Source organism: Rhinolophus ferrumequinum, chromosome 11 (assembly GCF_004115265.2).
Source record: "Rhinolophus ferrumequinum isolate MPI-CBG mRhiFer1 chromosome 11, mRhiFer1_v1.p, whole genome shotgun sequence".
Taxonomy (NCBI): domain Eukaryota; kingdom Metazoa; phylum Chordata; class Mammalia; order Chiroptera; family Rhinolophidae; genus Rhinolophus; species Rhinolophus ferrumequinum.
Genome location: NC_046294.1, coordinates 78,290,364 through 78,316,038, shown reverse-complemented (window position 1 = coordinate 78,316,038; position 25,675 = coordinate 78,290,364).

Below are 25,675 nucleotides of genomic sequence, written 5' to 3'. Positions count from 1 at the left end.
AATGGACTTTTTAATCCTTCATCATGCTTCAACCTGAATCTGAAATTAGCTAGCTGCATAACCTTAACCTTGATGATCTCAGCTTCAACATTTGGGAAATGATGAGATTGGACCGAGCCCCCGAGAATACTTCCAGTGAAAACTCGCTGACTTGGCTATTGTCACTCCCATATTATCTATGACTAATATTTGAATATTGTTCCTGTCATGCGGGGTGTCAGGCGGGGTCTCTGGTCCCACTCCCCACACAAGAACGCAGGACATGGTGAGGCCAGAAAGGAACACCCACGGAGCCATAGGTAGGGGAGTCACACCACTATACTCTCACTGGCGGCTGGGTTGGAGACACAGGAACCAGGAGCAACACAATTCTCAACCCTCACTGTGCCGCTTGCAGACTCAGCCACCATCTTCTTGCTAGCTCCCCCCCCCCCTTTTTTTGCTAGCGTAACCACAGCAGTTATATTAGTGGCCAATTGCTCACTGGTTACAGCTGACGGCCAACTAGCCACAGCTGATGGCCATTTGATCACAGTCGATGGCCATTTACTACCTGAGCCAGCACCTTTCTATGTGAGGCTGAGAGCCTGGAAACTGCTTTTTGGGGCTCTGTCCCCACAGTTCCTTAGGAGTTTCTGAACTCAAGTACACTTAAATAAGAAATAGTTATCTACACTCTAACCAGATTCCTGCTATTGTGTTCTCAATTTTTTGACAATATAGACCTTTGTAGCCTGATTGCCTGAGTAAATTTTTTTCAGGATGATATTTGTATGCTTTTGAAAGTGCCTTTCTCATCATTCCACCCCTCTGGCTATTCAGGGAACTTTACTAACACCTCTGAACATAGACTGTATCCAGTCAGATTCAGAAGGAGAAATGGGTTTGACCATTTGAATAACAATGTGAAATATAATTGACAGACACCAAATTGCAAAACACTTGTGCTCTACCTAGTGATTTTCTAAAATAAGTCAACAGATCAGCTGATCAACAGATGAGTACATGAAAATCATTGGGAAATTAGAAGGATAATGTCTGTCTCAAAAAAGATGACTTGACACAATGTTCTAATGACTTAGAGCAACCAAAGCACTTTAAAGATTAAATTGAAATCCACCATTGATCATTTTAGATTTTTATGGCCAAGGAACCTCATTTGTATAACTTAATTGTTCAATTGCATAGCAGCATTAAGTTTCAGACCCAGAGAACGGGAATTAGATGAAATGAACACTGACTTTTACTTCTGATGAAAGTGAGACTCAGCATCTCTGGGCACTTCTTGCTTCACATTGTTCTTAACTGGACAATATTACAGAAATGATGAGAAATAGGACTTGATGTTGATGGAAATCATTCTAACAGATGGGAGTATTTTGACACAGTAATTTCAAGTTTCTCTAATTTGAAGGTGGCTGAATTGTATTTTTTTTAAAAAAAACTAGTGTTTTTATAAATTAATCTCTAGAGGAGACATATCCAACAAATGTCTAAAATAGATCTATCATGTTTTACTGTCTGAGGGATCCAATTATATGAAAATTCAGGTCATCTAACTATGTATATGAAAAAGACAATTAATTGGTTGGGGTCTAACAGCTTCAGACAGAAATACCAAACAAATCTGAGAATTGTCAGCATCATACAGAAGCCACAAATTGGGCTGTCAAAAGCCAGTCCCCTTCTTAATTATTCTGTATACACCAAACACACCAGGATCTGCTGAAAGCAGAGTCCTAGAAAAAATCCTAACACAGTCAGGGAAGAACTCTAAGTAAGCTGCACTGGCATTAACAGAACCACTGAGGGTATTTGAGAATTAAGGTCAGTCAAAAACTGAACCAGGCAACCATGCAAGAAACTTGCTAAAGAACAGAATGTCTGATGCTCTGTGGCCAATCTAGTGTTGAAGATCCTGCTAATCCCCCATGTGAGGCTCAAAGCTCTGGCTTTGCACCTTAGTCTATTACATGCTGCACTGCCCCCAGCACACTCATAGAACATCCTCCATCACCACACATACACATACACACACACACACACACACACACACACACACACACACAGAGAGACAGAGAGAGAGAGAGAGAGAGAGAGAGAGAGAGAGAGAGAGAGAGAGAGAGAGAGAGAATCATCAGCCTTGGTCAGGAAAATGGTCATGTTAGTAAGATAATTGTTTACTTGGCCTTTCTTTCTGAGATTTTTATTTATATTCATGAATGTTCTTTTCCACTCTTGTGTCCCAAGACCTCATTGCTTTCTGAGCCTTCTCCCAAGAAAAGTCTATATCACTATTATCCTTTGATAGAAATTCATTCCCTGCTATGAGAAGAGATGTGAGCAATGCCCTTCTCCATACCCAACATACCTTGAATTGGGAAGAATGATTTATCCTACGGGAGAGTTATCTATAGCCCATCAAAGCAATCTAGAAAGGCCATGACCTGAGGAAATAGATCGTCCTCCTGGGGAAGGCAGGCATAGGGTAAGGGGGTGCAGTACCAACAGAACAGGTCTGCCAGGTGGGGCATGGAATCCAACAGGCATAGTAATGAGGGGGGAAGTTGAGTAGGTAGGTAGGAGATAGTGATAGGGAACCCATGGTTAGGTGGTATAGACTAATGTGGATTTGAATACTACCTCCAATACTTGCTAGAATATATGAAATATGGGAAATTTGTCCCTAAATTCATCTTGTACCTAGAGATGCCCTAAAAATAAATATTTTTGTTATTTTAGGCTATTCAAAGGGATAGTCTGCCTGTTGTCACTTAGCACTGACCCCAAATATTAACCATGACCTCTCTCTCAATGTATTCTCTCTCCTTGTCTATGTCTTCACTGCTCTATATTCTTCCCTCTGATTTGTCACTGCCATCACTGCCACCACCACCACATCATATCACAGCCTCCACCTCCACATCATGGTGACTGCTGGACAGCCAACCCATATCTTTATGGCCCAGAATTTCTGCTGTCACAAACCACATGGTGGCCAGGACACCCAGCAGAGGTAGGGAGCAGAGTGTAGTTGCTTTAAACCAATCTGGTATGAGGATTTTAGAGAGTACTGGTGAGAGGACAGTAAGTGAAAGAGCAAAATACCCTCTGAGCTGGGGCTCAGAGGAGTTACAGAAGGGAGCAATAATAGAATGTACTATTTTTCAAAATATTTGCTGCTCTTCTTGGAGAAGCATTATCTTCCTTGCCCTACTGCCTTGTTGTGCAACTTGCATTGGCTGAAATGAGTGGAAGGAGTCGCTTCTGAAAAGAAGCTCTAGGGGCTAGTGGGTGGCAATCCATGTTCTCTCTCTGTTCCATCTGCCACAATGATCTGTACTGATCCAGAATACAGACAACTTTACTGGCCTGGGCTCCAGAACAAAGACAACAGGGAGAAGAGCCGCCAGCAGACCTATCTATCATCTATCTATGCATCTATCTATGTATCTATCTATCATCTATATATTGATGAATTAACTTCTGTTATTGTATGCCACTATGATTTTGGAGTTATTATCTTACTTCAACCCAACCTAACCTATTGTAATGTAATAAGAGAGTGCCAAGAACAAGGTAATTTTAGCCATTGTTGAATAATATGGGTATGTGTGTGTCTATATACATGTGAGCTAGAATAATACACAGGAAAAAGGTCAGCAGTAACAAAGATGACAAACACTGCAAAAATATTAAGTTGGTGCAAAAGTAATTGCAATTATTTTTAACCTTTTAAACCTCAATAACTTTTGCACCAACCTAATTATCAAGTCAAAAGAGAAAAACTGAAAATTTGATTTGGTTTGTAACAGTAATACCAATCATAGTTGTTTCTGTGAACTGCTACCATTTGAGATTCATTTGTATGCAGCATAGTAAAAATTTTGCATAGCATTAAAATTTGCACCTGATTAACTCTGTTATAGGCTTTATTTGATTACAACAATAACCTCTATAAGTGTATATTCATTCTTTGTAATTTAAAATAATATGTAAAAACATTTCTATTAAAAGGGTCAAATTAGGAAGCATGCCGTGAGTGATGGAACGAAAGGAAGATGTACAACTAAGAAGAGAAAAATGGGAATCTGAGTAAGTGAGTAGAATCGGTTTGACCGTGGCCCAGACCATGTAAACATTTATTTATTGCCTTGCATTTCCTCTAAGCTCAGTCATAGGCCTCTAATCACTGCAGTCAATCTCATCTATATTCATGGCTTTCACTAGCGGCAATTGATCAATGTCTTCAAAAATCACATCGCCAGCCCACATAGCTTCTATGAACTCTATGCATACATATCCAACTTCCTATTCATCATTTCCACTTGGGTGTCTCCAAGGTACCCCAAAGTCAACATACAAATTCACAGTCGTGGTTTTTCTCATAAGCTGATTCTCATTTCCCCCTCTTTAATTTTCCTACTCCCAATTAATCTTCAACTACCATTGATTTTACCCTCTAAATATTCTTATTCAATTGCCTTATTTATAGCTATGTTTTCACCTCTCTAGTCCAAGTTATCACCGTCTCCTGTGAAAGGGTCTAAGTAGTCTCTTCACATCTACTATGTCTCCTCCAATTTATTGTCCACATTGCAGTTTGGGTGATTTTTGTCAAAGTATATATCTGATTATTTAATTTCATTGTTTAAAATTCTTATTTCTCATTGAGCTTATGGTAAAGACCAAAATATTTAACATGCCATAAATCTACCTCCAGGGGATAGCTACTACATCACCACCCCAACGCTTCTTTATTTTCAGAAATACGTCTCCCTAAGCTGGCAGGTTAGCTATCACTTAGCTCCATTTTCCCTACGTGGAGGGAGTAACCCAACCTGGCACATCAGAGTATTCCAGTGATTGGTACAGAGTTGGGCATTATATACAAAGTATGGGTCAGTGAGAGCCCTATTTTGGCAATTAATATGAATCCTAGGAGAAGGAGGACCTCTCATCTTTTGACATAAAAGCTCTTAGTTCTGCCTCTAGGGTTGTTTTTTTTTCTACCATGTGGAGAAAGTGTACTGACAATGAAGGTAATGCAGAAAAAAAGTGAGTCAAGAGATGAAGAAAAGAGACGGATGACTGGTGACATTTATTTGAGCCAGTGCTGGAAGACAGTGCCAGACCTCGGACTTTCCATTTATATGAGTCAGTATGTTCCTTTTTGATTAAGGTTAATTTAAATTGAGTTACTATCATAACTAAAAGATTTCCTCATAAGAGGGAATCTTATTCTTATCTTATCCTTTGTTCTACAGTCATATCCTCTCCCTTACCTCATACGAAGTGAATAGCTTCAGAGCCTAGATTAGACATTACATCTTTAGGAAAGTGCTTCTCGATCCTTCAAAGAAGTTATGGTATCTGTGTTCCATTTGCTCATACTACTTGTTTCCATTTGTAATTATGTATGTATTTATACACTTATATCTATGATTCTTCTCTGTCTCCTCCATGTGGCTCCATGAAGTCACACTGTGGTGCCCTCTACCACATGCTTGGTGCCTTGCACAGTACCTGACAGCAAATGTTTGTTAAAAGAATGAATGAATGGAATGAATGAATAAGCAGAAAGTAACTTGGTGTCAGGTGCTGTGCTAAGTACTTTTACATACATTTTCACATTTAAACTTAACAATCGGGTGGCAAATGTTGTGATCCTTTGGCAAATGTGGAAACTAAGGTATGGATATGTTAAGAAACACTGTCTAATGAATATAAAGAGAGGTAGATTCAGGACGTAAAATGAGGTTTTGTTCCAAATGCAGCTCCTTTTCTTATGTCACCTTCTAGAGGCCTCCTAAATGTATATGTACTTGTACTCTCTATCTACAAAATGCTTATATTGACTCCAATTCCTATAGGACTTTACTCTCTTCTATATTTTACTTAAATTGGTGGTTCATTAGGTGTAACATGTTCCAGGAATATTTTTAACCTTACCTGGAACACTTGAAACACACCCTTTCCACTGCAACAAAACTTTCAAGATCCAGAAGAAAGAACATCTTTTAGAGCAATGGCTCTGGTTTGGGGGTGTAGAGGAAGGGCCTGTCTTAAGACTCCCAATATTATTCTATATGGGTCAGTGAATTTTCCTGTCTACTCCTAAACCATCCATTGGTAGAAGAGAAAAGAAACAAAATAATGAAAGAGATTAGGAGAGGGGAGGAGAAGGCAGAACTCACCTATGCCATTGAACTGGAATCCCTGAAGTCTTAAACTTTTTAAAACCTTTGCCCACTCACAAAACCTCCAGCAGCCAAGCATTTGGTAATCTGCACATTGTAATGATCTGACAATATGCATTCAATGGCAGAAATTCAAACCTAGTAAGTGATGCTAGACTGTTCAGCGAACAACGACAATCCACCTGGTACAAGTACTTAGGACTATAACAAGAAATGTTTAGATGAAATGCCCAGGCTCAGAAGAGGCTACAAGAAAAGAATTCTGAAGATTTTTGGTTATGCTGCAAAAGCCTAAGGTAGCACTACTCCAAGAAACCAGCCTCCAAATTCTTTGTTACAGATGGGTGACATGAGGGGGAGCTTTCACCAGAGGGCAAACCAATGACCTGCTTCTTTCACTGAGGCAGTCTTGCTCAAGGAAAGCGTCAGCTGAACTCAAGTGTGTAATGACATACTTGATACTGGCATAAGCTTCTTATCTTGTCTCAGATGGGTAACAAGTTCACTGACCACACTGGTCTCTGTGTACTTTGAGCAACAATGGCCTTCAAAAGTGGTTTGCTATATATTAGAAGCACCCAGAGGCTTAACATTATACTAATGTATAAGGAACTTTTCTAGAAATTCTGTTTCAGTGAGTTTGGGGTGACAGTCAGTATGTTTCAGCACTTCCCCAGTTGATTCTAGTGTGCAATTAGGATCAAGAATTACTGGCCTCAATTGTAGCAATTAGGATCAAGAACTACTGGCCTTCCGGACCGGAAGACATGTGAACTCCTAATGCTGACCTTTGGCAAAGTACTGACAGGTCGGTATAGCTGACATAGGTAAAGAAGCTTGTCTTTCGAAAAACTTCCTGCTTCTTGAATTTTTTATTAGCCATTTAGGGGAAGGAAATAGAAGAACTAAAAGATAGGTGACATGCATGGAGAGAAGAAACACCTACAGCCTGTTTAGAACCTTAGGCTTTAAGGAATCTATATTTAGCGAGAGAATTAGTGGATGGGATTCTATCTTATTGCACAGGCAGAGGAGACAGTTAAAGGGAAAAAAATGTCATAATGGCCTCATTTTCAATCCCTCCTTCTCCATGGTAGTTTTCTGGGGAGGATGGAGCTATCACTGACATGAAAAGAGGAAAAAGTGAGGATCTGAAAGGTGAGGACTCCATACATGGCAGTATGGAGAACAAGGGCAATTTGTCATCCACTTAAAACAACTAGGTTCGGGGCTGAGCTTGAAAAATGTGTAGTTCAGAGTTAATGAATGGATGGAGCAGAACTTCAATCATTCAGGCATCCATCACTCTAGCCATACAAGCTTGCAAATCACCAACCATTATTCAATTCACCCACTAAATGAGGATGGAATTCAAAGATAAACCTTATAAACACTTGTAGTGCCACTGGAGCCCCTGATTACTACTGATAGCCCCTCAGACCCTGCATTTCAGAAACCTCATTTTGGAGGTCAAGCTGATCTCCTTTGCAGCAGTGTGTTGCCTGCAGTCACTGCTGGGCTTCCCTCCCAGACCAAAAGGAAATATCGTAACATTCTTGTCCATTTCATACTCATCTACTGGTTTATTTTTATACATAGAGTATATTAATATAGGTAGCATAGCATAATGGGAAATGTATATACTTTAGACAGTAGCCCTTGAATTTGCTAAAGGGACCTCAGGTAAATGAATTCACTTCTTTGAACTTTGGTTTCCTTCTATGTAAAATATGTCTCTTTAGGATTATTGTAAAGATTAAAAGTAAGCTAAAGTCAGCTATTGAGCAAACTGAATTTAGTAGGGTGCAAGTGGGAAGCAAACTTTATTTTTTGCCTTTCAGATATGGTCTGCTGAAACTCCCTTTCCACTCCACAGTACTGGTTCAGGCAAATTTTATAGCTATTCTTGTCATTCCTGGCATTTAAAAACAGTCTCTTCTTAAGAAGTGCAGTCCAGTCTTACATCAAAACCACGATTCCTTATACGAACTGAAGCTTTGCGCCTCCTCTGGGTCAGGCCTGACCAGTCTTCTGAATCCTGTCCTCCCCCTGCCCTGAGTGCTCCATGGCTTCCAAATTCTTCAGGACTGTGATGGGGAGAAGAAGGATAAGGGGAGAAAGGTTTTATGTACTTATCTAGCTTTGGGGTTTTCTGTGTCACTCAAGTTCTGGTGCTGCCTCTTACGGGGTGTCTTCTGGACTCTTTGGGGGACCAAAGAAAGCACAAGAAAACAAGGAAATGAATGGCATATGTGAACTGTAAATGACTGATGCCTAGAATTAAACACGGCATCAATGACAGGTTTCTTCAGGCCTGGGGAAAGAATTTGCCTGCTCTTCACAGAAAAATTCTTATGAAATGGGCTTTTTGTGCATTTGCTTTTTTATTTGATACCTCCCTTTGCCATAACATATATATTGGTTCCTTGTCTCTTTTTTATTGTGGTAAAATGCACATAACATAAAATTTATAATTTTAAATGGTTTTAAGAGTTTAAACAGTACACTGGCATTACATATATTTGCATTGTTGTGCAACTATCACACCATCCATTTCCGGAAATTTTTCATCTTCCCAAACCGAAATTCTATACCCATTAACACTAAGTCCTCATTCTTCCCTCTCCCTTAGCTCCTGGTAAGCACCATTCTACTCTCTATGAGTTTGACTGCTCTCAGTACCTCATATAAATGGAATCACATAGCATTTGTCCTTTTATGTCTGGCCTTATTTCGCTTAGCATAATGTTTGCAAGGTTCATCCATGTTGCAATATGTGTCAGAATTTCCTTCCTTTTTAAAGCTGAATAATATTCCATTGTATGTATATATCATATCTTGTTGCATTGATGTGTGTTTTTTTTTATGATGACAACAGTATTTATTGTTTTTCAGGCAACATGTTGGCATGTTTATAAACACTGTTCATTTAAAAGGCTCTAGGAATATAGATTTATTACATTTCCTTGATGTCAATGCAATCATGACCAGCCTTGCCCATAGTAAGCACTCAATAAATGTTTCTTAACTGAATTACTGTTAACTAAATAAACGTTTCCTTGATTTTTTTTGTTTCTTTATTTTGTTCTTTTAAAATGATTATTATTAAAAATATAGGTAACATACAATATTATATTAATTTCAGGGGTACACCATAGTTAGTCAACATTTATAGACCTAAAGAAGTGATCACCATGATAAGTCCAGCAACCATTTGACACCGTACCATGTTATCACAACGTTATTGACTATATTTTCCATGCTGCACTTTACATCTCCATGACTTGTTTGTTTTATACCTGGAAATTTGGACCTCTTATTCCCCTTCCCCTTTCCCCCTTTAAGAATTTGTTAATTACAGTTGATAGTCAATATTATTTTAATTTTAGGTGTACAACATAGCAGTTAGACCTTTATACACTTGTATAATTTAAGAAGTAATCCCCCCCGACTAGTCTAGGACCACCTGGCACTACATAGATAGTTATTACCATATCATTGACTATATTTCCTATGCTTTACTTTACATCCCCATGACAACTTTGTAATTACCAATTTGTACTTTTTAATCCCTTCACTTTTTTCACCCTGCCCCCCAAATCCCACCCATATATCACCCCAACACATCTAGTGCCCATCTGACACCATACATAGTTATTACAACATTATTGAGTATATTCCTTATGCTATACCCTACTTTCCCATAACTTCTTTGTAACAACCAATTTGTACTTCTTTTTTTTTTTTTTTTTTTTTTTTTTAATTTATTGGGGTGACAATTGTTAGTAGAATTACATAGATTTCAGTTGTGCAATTCTGAATCACATCATCCATAAATCACACTGTGTGTTCACCACCCAGAGTCAGCTCCCCTTCCATCACCGTACATTTGATCCCCCTCACCCTCATCCCCCACCCCCCAACCCCCTTACGCTCTGGTAACCACCAAATTACATTCCCCAGATTAATTTTCAAACCCCGTGGCCATCCTGTGGTCACCGACTGCCCTCCAATCCCCTCACCCTCCCCCCCACCCCCCACTCCCCCCGCCCATCTAGCAACCCTCAGTTTTTCCTCATTGTCTCCCAAACAGTTTCTGATTAGTTCATTCACTTATTCTTTTCTTTAGAATCCGCAAATAAGTGAGATCATATGGAACTTATCTTTCTCTGTCTGACTTATTTCACTTAACATAATGCTCTCTAGATCCATCCATGTTGTTGCAAATGGTAAGATTTCTTTCTTCCTTATGGCTGCATAATACTCCATTGTATAAATGTACCACAGTTTCTTAATCCAGTCATCTACCGATGGGCATTTTGGTTGTTTCCATGTCTTAGCTATTGTGTATAGTGCTGCAATAAACATAGGAGTGCATAGAGATTTTTGAATTGAAGTTCTGGATTTCTCCGGATAGATACCTAGGAGTGGAATTACTGGATCATAAGGTAGTTCCATTTTCAGAATTTTGAGATACCTCCATACTGTTTTCCATAGCGGCTGCACCAGTCTGCAATCCCACCAACAGTGCACAAGCGTTCCCTTTTCTCCACATCCGCGCCAGCACTTGTTGTTTGTTGATTTATTGATGATAGCCATTCTGACTGGGGTGAGGTGGTATCTCATTGTGGTTTTTATTTGCATTTCTCTGATGGTTAGCGAGGTTGAGCATTTCTTCATATGTCTGTTTGCCATCTGTATGTCCTTTTCAGAAAAATGTCTCTTCAAGTCCTCTGCCCATTTTTTAATTGGATCGTTTGTTTTTTTGGAGTTGGGTTGAGTAAGTTTTCCATAGATTTGTGATATTAATCCCTTATCAGATATATCACTGGCAAATATCTTTTCCCATTCAGTAGGATCCCTTCTTGTTTTATTGATGGTTTCCTTTGCTGTGAAAAAACTTTTTAGTTTGATATAATCCCACATGTTTATTCTTTCTCTTAGTTCCCTCGCGCGAGGGTGTATATCAGTAAAAATCTTACTCCGGGTAATGTCTGAGAAGTTTCTTCCTATATTTTCTTCTAGGTATTTTATGGTTTCAGACCTTACATTTAAGTCTTTAAGCCATTTTGAATTTATTTTTGTATATGGTGTAAGGAGGTGGTCCAACTTCATTTTTTTGCATGTGTCTGTCCAGGTTTCCCAGCACCATTTATTGAATAGACTGTCATTACTCCATCGTACATTCTTGCTTCCATTGTCGTAGATTAAATGGCCATATAGGCGTGGATTTATTTCTGGACTCTCTATTCTGTTCCATTGATCTATGTGTCTGTTTTTATGCCAGTACCATGCTGTTTTGATTACTGTAGCCTTGTAGTATAATTTGAAGTCAGGTATTGTTATACCTCCCACTTTGTTCTTATTTCTCAAGATTGCCTTTGCTATTCGGGGTCTTTTATGGTCCCATATAAATTTTAGGATTATATGTTCTATTTCTGTGAAAAACGACGTTGGCAGTTTGATAGGAATTGCATTGAATATGTATATTGCCTTAGGCAGTATGGACATTTTAACTATATTAATTCTTCCTATCCATGAACATGATATGTGTTTCCATCTATTTATATCTTCCTTCATTCCTTTCATCAGTGTCTTATAATTTTCTGAGTATAGATCTTTTACTTCTTTGGTTAAATTTATTCCCAGGTATTTTATAGTCTTTGGAGCGATTGTAAATGGGATTGTTTTTTTAATTTCTCCTTCTGATGTTTTATTATTGGTATATACAAATGCAACTGATTTCTGAATATTAATTTTGTATCCTGCCACTTTACTAAATTCATCTATCAGCTCTAATAGCTTCTTGGTGGAGTCTTTAGGGTTCTCTATATATAGTATCATATCATCTGCATACAATGATAACTTTACTTCCTCCTTACCAATCTGGATGCCTTTTATTTCTTTTTCTTGTCTGATTGCTGTGGCAAGAACTTCCAGAACTATGTTGAATAGAAGCGGAGATAATGGGCATCCTTGCCTTGTTCCTGATCTTAGGGGGAATGGTTTTAGCTTTTCCCCATTGAGTATGATGTTAGCTGTGGGTTTGTCATATATGGCCTTTATTATGTTGAGATAAGATCCCTCTATTCCCACTTTCTTAAGGGTTTTTATCATAAATGGCTGTTGGATTTTATCAAATGCTTTTTCTGCATCTATTGATATGATCATGTGATTTTTATTTTTCATTTTGTTAATGTGGTGTATCACATTAATAGATTTGCGGATGTTGAACCACCCCTGCATACCAGGGATGAATCCCACTTGATCGTGGTGAATGATCTTTTTAATGTATTGCTGAATTCTGTTTGCTAATATTTTGTTGAGGATTTTTGCATCTATGTTCATTAAAGATATCGGCCTGTAGTTTTCTTTTTTTGTGGTGTCTTTGTCTAATTTTGGGATCAGGGTGATAGTGGCTTCGTAAAAAGTGTTTGGGAGTCTTCCCTCCTTCTGGATTTTTTGGAAGAGCTTGAGGAGAATTGGTGATAATTCTTTTTTGAACGCTTTGTAAAATTCACCTGTAAAGCCATCTGGTCCAGGGCTTTTGTTTGTTGGGAGACTGTTGATTACTGATTCAATTTCCGTGGTGGTAATCAGTCTATTCAGGTTTTCTGTTTCTTCTTGAGTTAGCCTTGGAAGGTTGTACGCCTCTAGAAAATTGTCCATTTCTTCCAAATTGTCAAATTTGTTGGCATATAGTTGCTCATAGTAACTTCTTAAAACTCTTTGTATTTCTGCAGTGTCCGTTGTCACTTCTCCTCTTTCGTTTCTGATTTTATTAATTTGGGTCCTCTCTCTCTTTTTTTTAATGAGTCTGGCTAATGGTTTGTCGATTTTGTTTATCTTCTCTAAGAACCAACTCTTGGATTCATTGATCTTTTGTATTGTTTTTCTGGTTTCTATTTCATTTATTTCTGCTCTGATCTTTATTATCTCCTTCCTTGTGTTCCCTTTGGGCTTATTTTGCTGTTCTTTTTCCAGATCCCTTAAATGTGAAGATAAACTGTTGATTAGTGATGTTTCTTGTTTCTTTAGGTAGGCCTGCAAAGCTATGAATTTCCCTCTTAGGACTGCTTTCGCGGCATCCCATAGATTTTGGGTCGTCGTGTTTTCATTTTCATTTATCTCGAAATATCTTTTGATTTCTTCCTTGATCTCCTGCTTGACCCATTCATTATTTAGTAATAAGTTATTCAGCCTCCATGAATTGGTGTGTCTTCTTGTTTTTTTCCTGTAGTTCATTTCTAATTTCATAGCATTGTGATCAGAGAAGACAATTGGTATGATTTCAATTTTCTTAAATTTATCAAGACTTGTTTTGTGGCCTAACATATGATCTATCTTGGAAAATGTTCCATGTGCGCTTGAGAAGAAGGTGTATTTTGCAGCATTGGGGTGAAATGTTCTGAAAATATCGATTAAATCCAAGTGGTCCAATGTATCATTTAAGGCTGTTGTTTCCATATTGATTTTCTGTCTGGAAGACCTGTCCCTTGTGGTCAGAGGTGTGTTGAAGTCCCCGACTATAATAGTGTTACTGTTGATCTCTGCCTTTATGTCAGTCAGTACCTGTTTTATATATTTAGGTGCTCCTATGTTGGGTGCATAGATGTTTACTAGGGTTATGTCCTCTTGTCGGATCGATCCCTTTATTATTATATAGTGCCCATCTTTATCTTTTAGTATGTTCTTCATTTTAAAGTCTATTTTGTCAGAAATAAGTATTGCAACTCCAGCTTTTTTCCCGTTTCCATTTGCATGAAATATCTTACTCCAACCCTTCACTTTCAGCCTGTGTGTGTCTTTTGTTCTGAGGTGAGTCTCTTGTATACAGCATATACAAGGGTCTTGCTGTCTTATCCAGTCAGCCACCCTATGTCTTTTGATTGGAGCATTTAATCCATTTACATTTAAAGTGATTATTGATAGGTACATAGATATTGCCATTTTTAAATTTGTAGTTAGGTTGTTTTGATCTTTCTTCTATTTACAGAAGACCTTTTAGTATTTCTTGCAATGCTGGCTTGGTGGTAATAAATTCCTTTAGCTTATTTTTTTCTGGAAAGCTCTTTATCTCTCCATCAACTTTAAATGATAGCCTTGCTGGATAAAGCAATCTAGGTTGTAGGCCTTTGTTTTCCATCACTTTAAGTATCTCCTGCCACTCCCTCCTGGCCTTCAATGTTTCTGTAGAAAAATCATTTGATAGTCTTATGGGAGTTCCCTTGTATGTAACCCTCCGTCTTTCTCTTGCTGCTTTTAGGATTCTCTCTTTGTCTTTAAGCTTTGCCATTTTAACTATAATGTGTCTTGGTGTGGACCTGTTTGGGTTAATCCTGGTTGGAACTCTCTGCACTTCCTGGACTTGTATGTTGGTTTCCTTCATCAGGTTGGGGAAGTTTTCAGACATTATTACTTCAAAAATGTTCTCAATCCCTTGCTTGCTCTCTTCACCTTCTGGTATTCCTATGATACGCATGTTGTTGCGCTTGATGTTATCCCAGAGGTCTCTTAGGCCATCTTCATTGTTTTTTATTCTTTTTTCTTTTTGTTGTTCCGTTTGGGTGATCTCTGCTACCTTGTCTTCTAAGTCGCTGATTCGATCCTCTGCTTCATCTAGCCTGCTGGTAATTCCTTCAAGTGAGTTCTTAATTTCGGTAATTGTGTTCTTTAGTTCCAACTGGTTTTTCGTTATGATTTCTACATCCTTCTTTATGTTTTCTCTAAGCTCGTTTGTTATGATTTCTACATCCTTCTTTATGTCTTCTCTAAGCTCCTTAAACATTCTTATCACCAGTGTTCTGAACTCTGTCTCTGAGAGGTTGGTTACGTCTGCTTCATTTGGTTCCAGTTGTGGAAGCTTCTTCTGTTCTTTTATTTGGGACGTGTATCTTTGTTTCCCCATTCTGGCTGACTGTGTTTATTTTGATATATTAGGTAGATCCCCTAGAGTTCTTAGTTCTTGCTAAGTTATCTTGTGTAGTATGTGTCCTTTATATTTGACTCGCACCACGTCGTCCTCCTCCGCGTGTGCTCCAAAGGTGAGTCTTGTGTTGTGTACACTGTCCCGTTCAAGAAGATCTTTAATTGCTTCCCGCTAATGAGCAGGTGGGGTCAACTCCTGGGCTGACCTGCCGTGAGACTTGGCTCTGCCCCCCGCAGGGCACTCTGCTGCGTGAGGGTTAACCACCCCAGTGTGATTTGGCCTCTATGGGCTCCAGAGCCTGCCGAGAACCCCCTCTAGGTGTGTGACCTGCAGGTCAAACCCGGCTGCACTCCGATTTGGTCTGGAGTTGGCCCCCAGATATGCCGAGTCCCGTGCCACCCAAGCTGGGCCCCGGCAGGGAAGTCCCAGAACAAGGCAAATCACCAAGCACAGCAGCAACGACAACAGCAAAGAGGAAAGAAAAAAAAAAACAAAAAAAAAAAAAAAAAAAAAAAAAAAACAAAAAAACAAACAAAAAAAAAAAGCCGATAACCCCCGCTCGACACAGGCAAAGATATCAAAGATACAAGACAAAGCAAAACAAAACCAAGCAAGGCAAAACAAAGCAAAACAAAAAGCAGCGACCGTCTCGGCCTGAGCCCATCAAGCAATGACCAGGTTGTCCTCTGCTGTACCAAAGAGCCCCCTGCTTATTGCGCAGGCAGAGCCGGTCCTGGTGCTCAGAGAGACTTTGGGACTGCAGACTTAAAAGCGTGGGCCTGAGGGGTCTGGATGATAGTCTCCACAAAGTCAGTGCAGCTTCTGCCCTTGTCCGCACGTATGCACACCGAGAGGAGCACCACCAGTCCTTTGTCCAGAGCTCGTGAGTCCTAGGGCACTCCTTCAGTGTGTGTGTATGGGTGCGGGCGGGAGATTTCTGATCTGCTGACCGTGCCTCACAAGCTGGGCCCCGGCAGGGCAGTTTCAGAACAAAGCAAATCACCAAGCACAACAACAACAACAACAACAAAGAAAAATATCAAATACGTTCACATGCAAAACCACCTGATAACCCGACTCGACAGAGGCAAAGATATCAAAGATATAAAGACAAAGCAAAACAAGACAAAACAAAGCAATACAAAAAGCAGCGACAGTCTCGGCCTAAGCCCACCAAGCAATGTCCAGGTTGTTCTCTGCTGTACCAAGGAGCCCCCTGCTTATTGCGCAGGCAGAGCCGGTCACCTGGTGCCCAGAGAGACTTTGGGACTGCAGACTTAAAAGCGTGGGCCTGAGGGGTCTGGATGATAGTTTTTACAATATCAGTGCAGTTTCTGCCCTTGCCTGCACAAATGCACACTGAGAGTGGCACCACCAGATATGTGACCAAAACTCTTGAGTCTTAAGGCACCTCTTCAGTGTGTGTGTGTGAGTGCGGGCAGGAGATTTCTGATCTGCTGAAAGCCCAGAGCTGCGTCTGCCTCACTGCTGATCTCTGGGTGTGTCTCGGCCGCTGCACCCACCCCACCCTAGGCAAGCCAGGAAGGGTGGGGGCTGGAGATGGAGGGGTCTTCACTCTCCCAGCCCAGCCGTGCGTCGCCCTCTTCCCGCAGGCCAGAAAAGGTGGTGGCTGGGGGTGGAGGCGTCTCTTCTCTCCTAGCGCAGCCAAAATCACGCACACTGCCCAGTCTGCCTGGGTCAGGGCTGCCCGTCAGGCTTCCCAAAGCGTGAGCTTTTGATACCACTTCTCGGTTCAGGGGCCGGTTTAAGTCTCTGGAAGGGCGGGGTAGGATTAAGAGAGCAGGGCGGGGGGGAGGGGCCTAGGTATGGAGACTGCGCCCCCGTCCGCCGCAGGGCGCGCCGCCTTCCCGGCTGGAGAAATCAGCCGCGGGACGCAGGGAAAGAGCCGCCTCCCGGTCTCTGCGCTCTCTGCTCCGCCTGGGCTCCTGTGCGCGCCCGGCACAGCGGGGCTGCACCGCGGTTTCCAGTCCCAGTCTCTGGAAGGGCGGGGTAGGATTAAGAGAGCAGGGCGGGGGGGAGGGGCCCAGGTATGGAGACTGCGCCCCCCGACCGCCGCAGGGCGCGCCGCCTTCCCAGCGGGAGAAATCAGCCGTGGGAGCAGGGAAAGGGCCTACCCCCGGTCTCTGCGCTCTCCGCTCCGCCTGGGATCCCGTGCTTGCCCGGCTCCGTGGTTTTCGGTTTTCGCCCCCGCCAGCTGAGGCTCCGCTGGGGGCTGGGCTCTCCCGCCGCTGCCGGCCGGGCGCTCCCACGCCGCTTCTCCTCCTCCTCTCCTTGCTCCGTCCAGTTAGCTTACCCCCAAGAATTTCTTAGCTTCAAGCAATCCACGAATCTCTCCACTATATTGTGTGGTGAGCGAAAATTTCCTCGATGGGTTATAGTTCCCGTTTGCAACAAGATCCGGAGGAGAACTCAGAAAGTGCGCCCTGCTGCCGCCATTCCTATGACGTCACCCCAATTTGTACTTCTTAATCCCCTCCCCTTTTTTCACCCACATCCCCAACTCCCCCCTCCCGTCTGGCAACCATCAAATTGTTTTCTTGTATCTATGAGTTTGTGTCCATTTTGTTTGTTTATTTTGTTCTTTAGATTCTTCATAAAAGAGAAATCACATTGCATCTGTCTTCCTCTGTCTGACATACTTTACTCAGCACTATACCCTCCAGGTCCATCCATATTGTTGTAAATGACAAGATTTTATTCTTTTTTTAATGGCTGAGCAATATTTTGTGATATATATGTACCACCTCCTCTTTATCCATTCTTCCATCGACAAATACCCAGGCTGCCTCCACATCTTGGCATTTGTAAACAATGCTTCAATGAACATATGGATGCACATATCCTCTCAATATAGCATTTTGGGTTTCTTCAGATAAATACCCAGAAGGGGGATTACTGGGGTCCTTCTTTGTCTCTTGTTATAGCCTTTGTTTTAAAGTCTATTTTTTCTGATATAAGTATTGCAACCCCAGCTTTTGGTTTGTTTCCATTTTCATAAAATATTTTTTATCCATCCATTTACTTTCATCCCTGTGTCTTTCAATCTGAAGTGAGTCTCTTGTAGGCAACATAGGTAAGGGTCTTGTTTTCTTATCCATTCATCCATCTATGTCTTTTGTTTAGAGCATTTAATCCATTTACATTGAAAGTAATTGTTGATAGATATATAGGTATTGACATTTTATTATTCATAATTTTGATTTTTTTTTTCTATCTTAAAGAAGTGCTTCTAACATTCCTTGTAATACTGGTTTGGTGGTGATGAATTCCTTTAGCTTTTTCTTGTCTGGGAAGCTCTTTATCTGTCATTTGATTTTAAATGATAGCCTTGCTGAGTAGAGAATCCTGGTTGTAAGTCCTTTCTTTTCATCACTTTCAATATTTCATGCTAATCACTTCTGGCCTGCAAAGTTTCTGCAAAGAAATCAGGTAATAATCTTATGGGGGCTCCCTTATAAGTTACCAGTTACCTTTCTCTTGCTGCTTTTAGTATTCCCTCTTTGTCTTTAACCTTTGCCATTCTAATTATAATGTGTTGTTATGGGCCTGTTTGAGTTCATCTTGTTTGGGAATCTCTGTGCTTCCTGGGCTTGTATGTCTATTTCCTTTACCAAGTTAGGGAAGTTTTCAGTCATTTTTAGTTCAAATAGGTTCCCAATCTCTTGCTTTCTCTCTTCTGGTATCCCTATGATACAAATGTTGTTATGTTTGATGTTGTCCCCGAGGTCTCTTAAATTATCCTCATTTTTTTTGGATTCTTTTTACTTTTTGCTGTTCTGATTATGTGTTTTCTGCTGCCTTGTCTCCCAAATTGCTGATTCGATCCTCTGCTTCATTTAGTCTGCTGGTGATTCCTTCTAGTGCATTCTTCATTTTAGTTATTGTATTTATCACTTCTGAATGGTTCTTTTTTATGGTTTCTTTGCCCTTTTTAATGCTTGCTCTCTTTGTTGAAGTTCTCTCTAAGTTCCTTGAGCATCCTTATAACCATTGTTTTGAACTCTGTCTCAGGTTTGCTTGTCTCCATTTTGTTTAGGTGTTTTTCTGGAGTTTTCTCCTCTTCTTTCATTTTGGATGTATTTCTTTGTTTCCTCATTTTGGCTACCTCTCTGTGTTTGCTTCTCTGTATTAGGTTTATCTGCTATGTCTCCCAGTCTTGCCTGTGGCCTTATGTAGTAGGTACCCTGTGCAGCCCTGGAACAGTTTCCCTGGCACAGTCTCCCTGGTCACCTGCTTCAGTGCTCTAGGAGTGTCCCTTGTGTGGGTTGTGTGTAACCTCCTGTTATAGATGAGTATTGATTGCTATTGGCACATCAGTGGGTGAAACTAACCCTCTGGCTGATTGGCTGTGGGGTTTGGCCACATCCACAGCTTACAGGCTGCTGTGCAGGGAGCTTATCCCACTGAGTGGGATTTGCCTCAGTGGGCTATGGTGCCTGTTGAGATTGCCCTTGGTGTATGCCATCACTTTCAATATTAAGATGTTATTCCCTGGGAGAGAGCAGAGTGACAATTAACATGTTTCTATCCAGGCTTTGGATAGACTTTGGGGACTAATTTGGCAGGGCTCTGTTGTAGTCTGAACCCCATCCCCCAGTTTGTTGGTTCTGGGTCTTTTGGGAGGGGCTCCAATGCAGGCCCCATTTATCACTGCCTATGACCTACCAGGGACTACCTGGTAAGAGCTACAAAGTGATCTGCTGTTGTTCACTGCCTGTACTAAACTTGAAGGGATGTGTGAGAGGCTGCGTTGTGAACTGAGGATGTCTGCCATCAGTACCAGGTCTGAGGTAACTCCGCAAAAAGCCAGGACACCCTGAGACCTTCTGCGACCTGCTGGTTCCCTTAAGGTTCATCCACCTTTAAAGTCTCGTGTAGTATGCAAATGGGTGAGGGAGGGTCTCAGGGAGTCACTAGAGTGAGAAGAGTTGTGGTCACCAGGTCAATGTAGATTCTGGTTTGGTGCCAGTGCTGAGCCTGGAGCTACTCAGCATAAGTCTCAGAGCACACGGAGGCCAGTCATTGCCCACCTGTGGCCTATGGACTTTGATAGTTTTCCAAGAAAGAGTGCAATGTGGGTGGGGCCATCTGCTCACCAAAAAAGTGTCTCTAGTATTGAGGGAATTGTGTAGAACAGGGTCCCAGTGGAGCTCACCAGACCAAATCAGATCCAGATTTGGCTGTGTGTGGAAGGAGTCAACCCAGAAAAGATGGCGCCTGCCTGCCAGCTGTATCAGAGGAGAACCCCACACAGGGAAAATGGCAACTGTCCTCCTTCCCTCCACCCAAAGCAACTCACTTCAGTCTGCCCCCCCCACCCCCGCCGTATGTCTCCAACACACCCAGATTCACTGTCCCTCCACTGGAGCACAGGATGACTACCTGTGAATGAGTGATTCTGTGGACAGGCTCCTTAAGAGGATGTCTGGGTTTCCTGCATCCCTCTGTCCTACCTGGATGGTTCGAATTCCTGCTGATTTTCACAGGTAGATATTGTGGGGGCTCCTCTTCCTGGCACCAGTATCCTGGGCTGGAGAGCCTCGCTCCTTTGAGGAGAACCTTCATGATCAAGATATCCTTCTTGATTCTCAACCACCCTGCAGTGGTTTGGGGCCTGCCCGTTTTGGTTCTCCACCCTTCCTACCTATCTTCTTTTTTATATCCTTAGTTAAAAAATTTCTGTTCCACCAGACTTCAGATGGCTCTCCAGGTTGATTGTTCTGTAATTTAGTTTTAGCCTTAATGTGTTCATGGAAGGAAGCTGGCACAGTGTTTATCTACTTCCCCATCTTGGATCTCTTCAATGTATTAATGTGTTGATGACATTTACGTCTTTTCTACCTCTTTATCTCTTAAATGCCATTTTAGATAAAAAGTCCATGCCATAACTATCATTAGTTGCTAGAGACACTTTGTTAATGAGGATTCCTCTTTTTCTGGCCCAGCTCTTTCTCCATTCTTCTATATGGTTGACAAACATTGGGTAGTGACTTGACCCCTATTCTTTGGGAACTACTTAGCCTCAGGGAAGCTCCCTTCCTGATAACCCATGCTTCTTCTCAGTGTACTTGCACCCTGATCTCACTCCCAAGTCAAATCAACACAACCTGACTTTGGCCTGTCAAAACCAAAATGCACAGACACTGGGCATTAAGGGCTGGGTCATGTCCCGCTGAAGGTGCAGAAATACCTGAGGTGTGGTGACCCTGAAGTGGCTGTGTGTAGCTACCCGCAGTAATTCTCATGTTTTTTTTGGTTTAATCCAGCCCAAATAAATTTTTTTTTTCTTATACTCAGATCACTTGACTGTTATTTGCATTCTTTTTCTCTCTTGCCCTTCTAACTACCTGTTTTTCTTCTCGGATTCATCCTCCACTGGCAAAGGCATCACAAGTTTTGCTCAGGACTGTTTTGGGCAACATTTCTTAGGGCTAAAGAGATTGTAAAGTCCAAACTAAACTTTTAAATTTCAGCTGACTGCTGTTTTCCACTTTTACTCCTATAAAAGCCCTAGGTAATTTAAGCTGACTCTCTGGCCTCCAAAGCCAGGAGACATAGTACATCCACTCAGGCATTTATAGTGAAAAACACTCATGGTTCTAAGATGGTGGTATATAAAATCCTGGAGCAAATGTCAACAGACTTGGTATATGATCAGTTTTTAAAAACCATTATTTTATCTCAGTCTTTCAGCCAGTTATGCCACTGAAGCTCGTACTTTACCTAAAAATGCAGAATATGCAAGATAATTCATGTCTTAGTGACTGGACATATTCAACACTAAAAGGTGTCTGGAGATTTCATTCTCCTTTCTGTAGGTTGAATTCATACCTCAGCTGCTTCTTTAATTTCAACTTTCTTCAGTTTATGTGGGATGCAACTTGCCTCCCATTTCCCTCTAATGGTTTAGCAGTTTAAGGCTTTTGTTTTATTTCTTCTTTTTTCCCCCTTAATCCCTAAAAAGGATGTATCAAAACAAAGACGGACACTCAGATTCGGCACATTGGGAACTGAGAATCTGCTGGGTCACTGGGCTATGATCTTCTCTGGACATTTTCTGTAACTGATGCTGTGAGCTCAACAGTCAGCCTCTTTATTGATTCACTTCACTGCTCTTTTGCAGGACACGCACCAAATAGCTGAGCATTAGATTCCTCATTCCTATCAGCCTGCAGTGCTTTCCTTTATTAGAATGTTGTATTTGCTAAGGCTGGAGGGATGGAGATCTGCTTGTTAATAATAATGGTAATAGTTACACTTATTGAGCATCTCTTTATGTCAGATATTTTACATGCAGGAGTCATAAGCCCTACCTGTATGATGGGATTTATTTATCCCTGTTTATAGATGAGGAAACTGAGGCTCACAGCAGAGATGAATAGATTTGCCTAAAATCACAGCCAGAAGGTAATGGAACAAGAACTCTAACTTAAAAAACATACAGGCATGACAAGAGGTGTGATTTTTAAAGGACTGGCTCTTAAAAAAAAAATTTCCTGAACTTCCACACCAAAAGGCCCAAAGAGGGGATATGTTCACTCTTCATCATGTGGGTAAGTCCTGGGACTTTGCTGTGCTCTCTGTCCCCCACTACTTACCTATACACTGCCCTTGAACTGTGTCTACAGGGTCTATGAGCTGAGACTGAATAACGTCACGGCAGTGCCACTCACACACCATGGGGTCAGCCCACCACCCTGTCTCTGATCACATGTCGACCCCCACCTGACTCTGCTGCTGTTTTGTAAGCCCTATTCCTATCGTCAATCCAAGGGGAAATTTAGACATCTCCTTATCATAAAATACTTGGTCACAGAAAAGAATTAAGTTCAGTGAATGACTTTGAGCTCTCACAATAGGAAGGATAGAAAAAAATTCTCATTCTGTTAGGAAACAATCTCCAGTTTCTGTTAAAATTAAAAATGACTTACATTCATACCATTTGGAAGTCACATGAGCTTATTTATCTTATATGAGTGTGGCATTGCCCATGAAGATGCCCTTCATGTATACCTACCAGGATTGTCAAGCAAAGGAAGAAAGAACTGCTTAGGCAACTGTTTCAACCAACCCTCACCTGGGCTTTCTAGGTCTCTGACTACTTCCTAATGGATACCCACCAGCTCTTTCTCTCTCTGATCTCCCTGACCTTGCTGGTGACCAATTCCTACTTCTTAAAATTCTCTCCTCCATTTGGTTTCTGTGGCAGTGCAATAACCTGAGGTCTTCTTCATTGTCTCTTCATTATGATTTCTTTGTTCTCACACCTCCTATGTGAAAGCATCCTCTGAGGTTTTGTCCCAGGCTTCTCTGGACACACTCTACCCTCTGGCTAGCACATGGACTCCCAAAGCTCAGAGCATCCCTGACTGCGGTTACTATAAGCCTCTGCCCTGAAGGTCAGTCCTCCACTTCCCAGTTTCTGCTCCTGACTTTCCCAATGTATGACCTTCACCTGCTCTGGAATTCCTTTTTTCTCCTTTCCCTCTGTCTTGCTGGACCCTTGTTATTCCACTGGCCCATCCTGAGCCTTGGGGTGACCTGGCCAACATCAGTTGTTTAGTGCCTTCCTTTATGGTACCATTTTCTTCTTGTTGTACTGCAGGTTGTTGCACTTCTTCTTGTTGCACTCCAGAGCCTGCAGGTGGGTCTCTCCCACTGTGTGCATTTACCTAGTTTTAAATCATGTTTTCTCCTGGTCTTCTTCAGGATGCTCGAGAGGTGATATTTTCTATTAGATGACAAACTCTTGTTCCACATTGCAGTTTCTTAATACTGAGCATACTGTCTTGCACATAGCAGAGTCTCCACAAATCATTCTATTGAATTAAACATATACTCAACAAATTAAATTGAAGTTGATATTTACTGCATCACGTAACACTAGGAAAGGGGTATAGAAGATTCCAGAAAGAAAGAAAAAAAAGTGGAAAATTTAAATTTACTATATTGATAATAAAAAGAAACATGTCTTAAATGTCTGTGGAAGTTAATTCATTCATACAGTGTGGAGAAGTTTTGAGGTCTGTGTTTACTATGGAGGATGTGAGGATAAATAGGGATAAAATATGCCACAGTCTCTTCAATTGATATTTTTTCTCATTCGTAAAATTTGTCAACATGACTACACAGAATTAAATTAATGGAGTCAAAACATCTCTCAATAATCGTATCTACTTTTCCTCTGCAGGAATCTTTAGGGCAAGCTGGGGTTGATATTTTATATTATACTGCTTAGCAATTACAATCTAGCATTTTTTTATTATTGTTTTTCTGGGTGAGTTGGGTTTCCCATCATTATCTGCATAATTACAGAGGACTTATTTCCTGCTTTTGTACAGCCCCAGCCAGGGCTGTTCCAAGATGTATAATAATTTGACATCCACCCTTTCAAACTGATCTTCTCTAAATATTTAATGGAGATGAGTATAAACTGATTTTCTATTAACATATATTTTATCCTGAAACAAATTCATCTACTAAATAAATCATTTCCCCTGGCAGAAGCAGAGTCAATATGGTGAAAAACAATTCTATAAAAATTATTTTCTATAGTTTCCTGAAGCAGATGTGCCTTCCTTGGGAGACATACTGAAGGATTTGAAATGTGTGTAAAAATAAATCATTTGTTTTTGCTAAATAGTTCTATGTCATGTATGAAGCAGTTTTCAAATGTTGCTGATTCTGAGGGTTGATGTCAGGTAACTGTCAGTGGGCTGGTTTGGGGTGCAGATGTTCTGTGCAAATTCCAAAAAGGCTCAATGGAGACATGTATGTCCTGGCGAAGAAGATTACTTTTTTAACTTTATTTTAGGGCACTGCCTATATCAGCAACAGTAGAACCAATTTACATTTCCCTAGTATATGCGGGATGCCATATGTGGAAGCCTGCATTAACTGGTCCCATATTTCAAATATATTTAAATGATGCTTTAGTGTCCATAATAGATTGGCACTATCTGTAGCTGCCCTGCTTCTTGAATCCAGCTCTAACTTCATACTGGAGCTCACTTCTGCATTCGTTTACTCCTTCTGGCCAGCATTCTTTTTCTTTCTATTTGTACTTTGTCATTTCTTCTCTATAATCCATAATGCCTCCTTTAACCTATTAAATATTTTAGCAATTCTATCTCAAGACCCCATAGAAACTCTCTTGTGTGCTAAACCCTTTTTAAAGTCTGTATATAGTCCCTATGTTGAAGTTGCCCCACCCACAGCTGCTCCTGAGGCCACAGGACCCTTGCTTCTGGCCAGGACTTCTGCACCTGAACTGGGTGCAGATCACAGTCACTTAAGTTTAGGGTGAACCACAGGTAGGTTGGATGAACCAATGTGATTCTCTCTCAGAGGAATTTGGAACAGCGACATAGAAACTGAGCCAGTTGGATGATGGCAAAAACTCATGAAAGACCAGGTAAAGTCAGGACTAGTATCCCTAAGTGGGTTCCTGTGAAGCAGATGAGGCCAGACTAAGTCAGGAGAAAAGATCAGAGAGAAGAGGACAGGGGAAGGGGCCACACGATTC